Genomic DNA, 6,835 nt, shown 5'->3' on the forward strand with positions numbered 1-6,835 from the left:
ACTTTCGAACACGCGTTTTGCAACCCGCAACACACCGACACGTACGGCGTCCGTTAACGTCACCGATTAATTCGAAGCTTCTCGCACGCCTCATATACAACCGGTAATACACTGGCCGTTCATAACGTACGGCGTTCGTGCCGAGTGACTGTATAACGCCACCGATCGATTTCGACTTTCAAACACGCAGCACAGTCGTCGATCTACAATACAATAAACGTACGGCGTTCATTAGCGCTGTCGAATTTGCGGTTTCGCGTACATACAGGCAACCGGTAATAAATACACCGGAAATAGTTATAAAGGGCGAAATGGCACAATTTGTTATCAAAAATTAAGTTTTTATCATTTATCAGGAGGTAATTTAATTAGTTATTTCAATTTATTGTAGAAATAGACGACTTCATTTTGAGAAGATTTTACAAAAAGTTTTTATTTTAATTTAAGGAACGCGCGGATTAACGGCGGTGATTGCAAGTACAGTAATTGTGAAGCCTAATGTCTCGTTGTCTAATTCGTGGCGCCCGTAAATGGATTAACGAGATTCCCACTGTCCCTAGGTTTTCTTGAAAAAATCGAAATTTATGGTGTTACTTAAATTCAGTTTGAAGCATTAAAAAACATGAATGGCACAATTCGTTTTAAAAAATCAGCTACAGCTATTTCAATTCTCCCTCGTTTTTATTAAAAAAAACTTCTCGAAAGTTATTTCGACATATATAATAAATTTCATTTTACAACATTTTATATATACGTCGATCGTCTTTTATAAAGTAAGGCGTTCTTCCGTACTTAAAATTTTTAAAAAGTGCATGTACGGCGTTCGTCTTTTATAAAGTAAGGCGTTTCTCCGGACTTGGAAATTTTTTTAAAAGTACATGTACGGCGTTCGTCGTTTATGAAGTACGGCGTTGGTTGTTTATAAAGTACGGCGTTTGAAATTTATGAAGTACGGCGTTCGGAATTTATGAAGTACGGCGTCCCGTACCGGGTACGTATTTTAAAATTAACTAAATCGCTATAATAAAAATTCTAACTTACCTCGATTACGTAACACAATGCGGCCGTATTTTTTTTCTTGCGAAAATCCGTGGAAAAATGTTCAAACCGCTCTTTACGAAGAGCCATCACACCGACAGAGCGCACCTCGGACGGGGAGAGGTGTGTCTCGCGCCCCTGCTCGCGTACCACTGTCGCCGCTTCGCAGCGTTTGGCTCCGATCGACGTCAAGCGCGCTATTATAGGTAGCGGAGTGATGTTGTGGCGTGTGAGGTGTTCTCTCGAGATACCGACCAACGACTGCATCCTCTCGCTCGCGTTACCACGGACTGTCTGCGAGTCTTATCCAATACTTTTAAAAGGAATTCGGATTTATGACGAAATGAATTTCGCAGCACGTTCCGGCCGTTCTTCGGTGTCTCTAAGACTGTGCGTTTTTACGTATTCTCTAAAAATGATAGCAGACGCTAACCGCATTGGTTTCTCTCTGTAATAAATAATGTTCAACAACGACATTATTATGTTATTCAGACCGACCCGACAAAAAGAGACGACGATACGTTCACCTTTTTAGAACGAAACGTTGCGATTACTTTTGGTGGTCGTGCCTTTAATGATTATAAGAGCGAACCTTGTATGTGTGTGTGTCTTGTTGATAATTTTGAGAATGTAGTTATCGCACCCGTCGAAAATGACCCGAAGTAGACTTGGCTCTCGGAGCGTTTGCGCCTAGAATTTCATGGAATCCTTGAGTTCCTTCATTGGGTTCGAGCTTGCCTCGAAAGACGGTCCAGCACAGCGAGATCGCGGATGCGGCGGACGTTCCATCGTCGGCGGTCCTTATGCGATCAACCTTACATTGTTGTAAACGGTGGCGTACGTTCGAATTTCACGATTCGTCGTTCGTTGCATCGAACAGCTATTAAATTTGCGTCAACTCCCTACATTCCGAGCGAGAATATATAATATACTCGTAACGTGTGCAGATTCTGTAAAGAATTCGGCACGTCTCACCGTCGCATTCTATCTAGCGAAGAGTGAGGAGAATGTTTGAACTTTTAAACCGGCGCAGGAGGTTTCCTCGCGAAACTTTTCGACCGGTATCGTTATGTATGATATTTTTCGTATATAAAACAACGAAAGAGAGAGTTAAGCGTGGCGTTACGTTCCTACGCGTTCGTTTCGCGAACACGCACTCGCGCTTTCGACGAAAGTGTAGTTTTCAGTTTCGGAGTATCCGAACGAGAACGCAGTTCCCTGGTTGATCCTGCCAGTAGTCATATGCTTGTCTCAAAGATTAAGCCATGCATGTCTCAGTACAAGCCGAATTAAGGTGAAACCGCGAAAGGCTCATTAAATCAGTTATGGTTCCTTAGATCGTACCCACATTTACTTGGATAACTGTGGTAATTCTAGAGCTAATACATGCAAACAGAGCCCCGACCGGAAACGGAAGGGGCGCTTTTATTAGATCAAAACCAATCGGTGGCGGTCTCCGTCATCGTACAACTTGGTGACTCTGAATAACTTTACGCTGATCGCACGGTCTCGCACCGGCGACGCATCTTTCAAATGTCTGCCTTATCAACTGTCGATGGTAGGTTCTGCGCCTACCATGGTTGTAACGGGTAACGGGGAATCAGGGTTCGATTCCGGAGAGGGAGCCTGAGAAACGGCTACCACATCCAAGGAAGGCAGCAGGCGCGCAAATTACCCACTCCCGGCACGGGGAGGTAGTGACGAAAAATAACGATACGGGACTCATCCGAGGCCCCGTAATCGGAATGAGTACACTCTAAACCCTTTAACGAGGATCAATTGGAGGGCAAGTCTGGTGCCAGCAGCCGCGGTAATTCCAGCTCCAATAGCGTATATTAAAGTTGTTGCGGTTAAAAAGCTCGTAGTCGAATCTGTGTCCCGCGCCGCCGGTTCATCGTTCGCGGTGTTAACTGGCGTGCCGCGGGACGTCCTGCCGGTGGGCTTAGCTCGAGAGGGCGGCCCAACTCAATCCCGCCGCGGTGCTCTTCATTGAGTGTCGAGGTGGGCCGGCACGTTTACTTTGAACAAATTAGAGTGCTTAAAGCAGGCTAAAACTTCGCCTGAATACTGTGTGCATGGAATAATGGAATAGGACCTCGGTTCTATTTTGTTGGTTTTCGGAACCCCGAGGTAATGATTAATAGGAACGGATGGGGGCATTCGTATTGCGACGTTAGAGGTGAAATTCTTGGATCGTCGCAAGACGGACAGAAGCGAAAGCATTTGCCAAAAACGCTTTCATTGATCAAGAACGAAAGTTAGAGGTTCGAAGGCGATCAGATACCGCCCTAGTTCTAACCATAAACGATGCCAGCTAGCGATCCGCCGACGTTCTTTCGATGACTCGGCGGGCAGCTTCCGGGAAACCAAAGCTTTTGGGTTCCGGGGGAAGTATGGTTGCAAAGCTGAAACTTAAAGGAATTGACGGAAGGGCACCACCAGGAGTGGAGCCTGCGGCTTAATTTGACTCAACACGGGAAACCTCACCAGGCCCGGACACCGGAAGGATTGACAGATTGAGAGCTCTTTCTTGATTCGGTGGGTGGTGGTGCATGGCCGTTCTTAGTTGGTGGAGCGATTTGTCTGGTTAATTCCGATAACGAACGAGACTCTAGCCTGCTAAATAGGCGTATTTCGACATCCCAAAGGCCCGCCGGTCTCGGGTTCGCCCGTTGGCCGTGCGCGGTTTTTACTGTCGGCGTACAAACAATTCTTCTTAGAGGGACAGGCGGCTTCTAGCCGCACGAGATTGAGCAATAACAGGTCTGTGATGCCCTTAGATGTTCTGGGCCGCACGCGCGCTACACTGAAGGAATCAGCGTGTCCTCCCTGGCCGAGCGGCCCGGGTAACCCGCTGAACCTCCTTCGTGCTAGGGATTGGGGCTTGCAATTGTTCCCCATGAACGAGGAATTCCCAGTAAGCGCGAGTCATAAGCTCGCGTTGATTACGTCCCTGCCCTTTGTACACACCGCCCGTCGCTACTACCGATTGAATGATTTAGTGAGGTCTTCGGACCGGTACGCGGTGGCGTTTCGGCGTCGCCGATGTCGCTGGGAAGATGACCAAACTTGATCATTTAGAGGAAGTAAAAGTCGTAACAAGGTTTCCGTAGGTGAACCTGCGGAAGGATCATTAACGTGTCTCGAACACACGCACTGTCTTTACACAGACACACACACCATCGTCTGATCGTGTTGTTGTTGTCGTGCGAAGTATGTCGCGTCCGTGGACGACGTACACGCTCGATCTAACATCTAAAGACGTCTGCGGCGTAGACGACGGCACGTCCAGCCTTTAGCGGTGCCGTCGCGCGTTTCCGAAGCGCGTTCTCTTCTCTTCTCTCGTCCCACGTGGGGATCGGTGCGAAAGAGGAAACGCGTCTAAGAGACGGCGTCACGCGACGTCCTCGAACTATTGAATCGTCCAGAGTCGGATTAGGCGTCATGCCGATGCGAACTCGCGGCGCCGGTCCTTTACGCGCGTTCGTCGTGCGATCGGGCAGACGGCATTTCGGGCACCTTGATCCGCTAAAGAACCTCAAAGAGTTCGATTCGGATCGCAGGTTTCGTAAGTACGTGCGGGGCGTTTCGTGCGCCTTTGCTCGTCTTCGTTACCGTGGGTTTTAAATGATTTTCGCCCGGCCGACGGGTTCGGCTCGATGCCGCCGTTCTCGTCGAGACGATTCGAAACGTCGTTCGAGACGCTCCTAGGAAGCGCCGTTTGACGAAATCACACCTAGTTTGTTTGGTTAAGTGATCGTTGTGCGGTTGAGCTTCTGCTTTAGAAAAGGAGATCAAGTCTTGCGACTAACAAAAAAAAAAGAGAGAGAGGAAAAGATGGAATTAGTAAGACGACACGTCGTTCGAAAGTTTCTCTTTTCTTTTTTTTTCTTTTTTTATCTTAATAAACAATCGAAACCGAGAGAATTTCGACGCAGAACGTTCCAGGCCGTCGCGAGGCGAGCCGGAGAGAACGTGCGTCTTAATGTATATTCTAAAAGATTACCCTGAACGGTGGATCACTTGGCTCGTGGGTCGATGAAGAACGCAGCTAATTGCGCGTCAACTTGTGAACTGCAGGACACATGAACATCGACATTTCGAACGCACATTGCGGTCCTCGGATAAACTGTTCCCGGACCACTCCTGGCTGAGGGTCGTGTCAATTTCAAAGACTGCTCGGTTCGCCTCGTTTGAGAAAGCGTGGCGTTCGTCGGAGCGAGTTGGATGTTTTTTAGACGCGTGCCGTTGGAGGTCGATGTCGAGACGACTTACGTAACGTTCGTTCGTTTCGAGTACGATCCGGCGTACGCGACATCCGGAGACGCGATAGCGGCCCGTCGGGGTGACGTGTCGGACTTTCTTTTCGAAGGAGTTCGTCGTCGTCCTTCGACGGGCGGATCAGCAGACGTAAAGCACAAAACGATCGACTTTCGACGGCCATAACGGCGTTGATTTTGTCGAACGATGCGACCGTCGTGTCCGAGGCGTGCGTGACGTATCTCGCGACGACGTCAGGTCGCTGTTCGACGAAAGACCGTAAAGGCCGCGTCGACGACGTGCCATGATCGTTTGCGTATTAAAATGATCCATTTCCAGATCTATTCGATCTTGCGACCTCAGAGCAGGTGAGACTACCCGCCGAATTTAAGCATATTATTAAGCGGAGGAAAAGAAACTAACTAGGATTCCCTCAGTAGCGGCGAGCGAACAGGGAAGAGCCCAGCACCGAATCCCGCGGCCGAAACCGGACGCCGGGAAATGTGGTGTTAGGGAGGGTCCGTCATCCCGAAATCGTGCGGCGCGTCCAAGTCCATCTTGAACGGGGCCACAGCCCATAGAGGGTGCCAGGCCCGTAGTGACCGCTGCCGGTGACGGGAGGATCTCTCCTCAGAGTCGGGTTGCTTGAGAGTGCAGCCCTAAGTGGGTGGTAAACTCCATCTAAGGCTAAATATGACCACGAGACCGATAGCGAACAAGTACCGTGAGGGAAAGTTGAAAAGAACTTTGAAGAGAGAGTTCAATAGTACGTGAAACCGTTCAGGGGTAAACCTGAGAAACCCGAAAGGTCGAAAGGGGAGATTCAGCGTGTCTCGATCGTGGCGCTGGGCGGTCGCGTGACGGACGGCGTACGCGTCGTCTGCGCCTTCCGTCCTCCGAACTGCGATCGAACGCGTGCACTTCTCCCCCTGTAGGACGTCGCGATCCGTTGGGTGCCGGTCTGAGGCCCGCGGTGGAGCCCGTTCGGACGGTTCGCCGTTTCCGAACGAACCCGCGGTGTTTCCCGGTCGGCTCGCTCGACGGTATAAAGATGGCGCGAGGCCGCCGCTAGTTCGGCGTCCGCCCTACGGCAAGCGCTCTCGTCGCGACGGTGATCGGACCTGGTGCCGGTCCCGTCCCCGGGTGGCTGTTGGCTGTGGGTCGTCGGACAGACCTCGTCTTCTTTTAGAACGCCGATCTGCGACGCTATAGCTTTGGGTACTTTCAGGACCCGTCTTGAAACACGGACCAAGGAGTCTAGCATGTGCGCGAGTCATTGGGACATTACTAAACCTAAAGGCGCAATGAAAGTGAAGGTCCGCCTTGCGCGGACCGAGGGAGGATGGGCGGTCGTTACGGCTGCCGCCTCGCACTCCCGGGGCGTCTCGTTCTCATCGCGAGAAGAGGCGCACCAAGAGCGTACACGCTGGGACCCGAAAGATGGTGAACTATGCCTGGTCAGGACGAAGTCAGGGGAAACCCTGATGGAGGTCCGTAGCGATTCTGACGTGCAAATCGATCGTCGGAACTGGGTATA

At 50.2% G+C, this 6,835-nt stretch overlaps 3 non-coding genes across 3 annotated transcripts in view; all 3 read left to right on the top strand.

The window, feature by feature from the left end:
* Positions 1 to 2,253: 2,253 nt before the first annotated feature.
* On the top strand, positions 2,254 to 4,174 carry LOC135120128 (small subunit ribosomal RNA). Its single transcript, XR_010278518.1, has one exon. It is a non-coding gene; the product is annotated as a small subunit ribosomal RNA (ribosomal RNA).
* Positions 4,175 to 5,041: 867 nt separating this feature from the next.
* On the top strand, positions 5,042 to 5,198 carry LOC135120116 (5.8S ribosomal RNA). Its single transcript, XR_010278509.1, has one exon. It is a non-coding gene; the product is annotated as a 5.8S ribosomal RNA (ribosomal RNA).
* Positions 5,199 to 5,652: 454 nt separating this feature from the next.
* The window catches only part of LOC135120120 (large subunit ribosomal RNA), a 4,047-nt gene continuing 2,864 nt past the window's right edge, over positions 5,653 to 6,835 (top strand). The window contains exon 1 of the ribosomal RNA XR_010278513.1: positions 5,653 to 6,835. This exon is cut by the window's right edge and continues 2,864 nt beyond it. This is a non-coding gene — a ribosomal RNA (large subunit ribosomal RNA).

This window comes from Zophobas morio, unplaced genomic scaffold (assembly GCF_036711695.1).
Source record: "Zophobas morio isolate AGI-343-1 ecotype UQ-CSIRO unplaced genomic scaffold, CSIRO_AGI_Zmor_V1 ptg000344l, whole genome shotgun sequence".
Lineage (NCBI taxonomy): Eukaryota > Metazoa > Arthropoda > Insecta > Coleoptera > Tenebrionidae > Zophobas > Zophobas morio.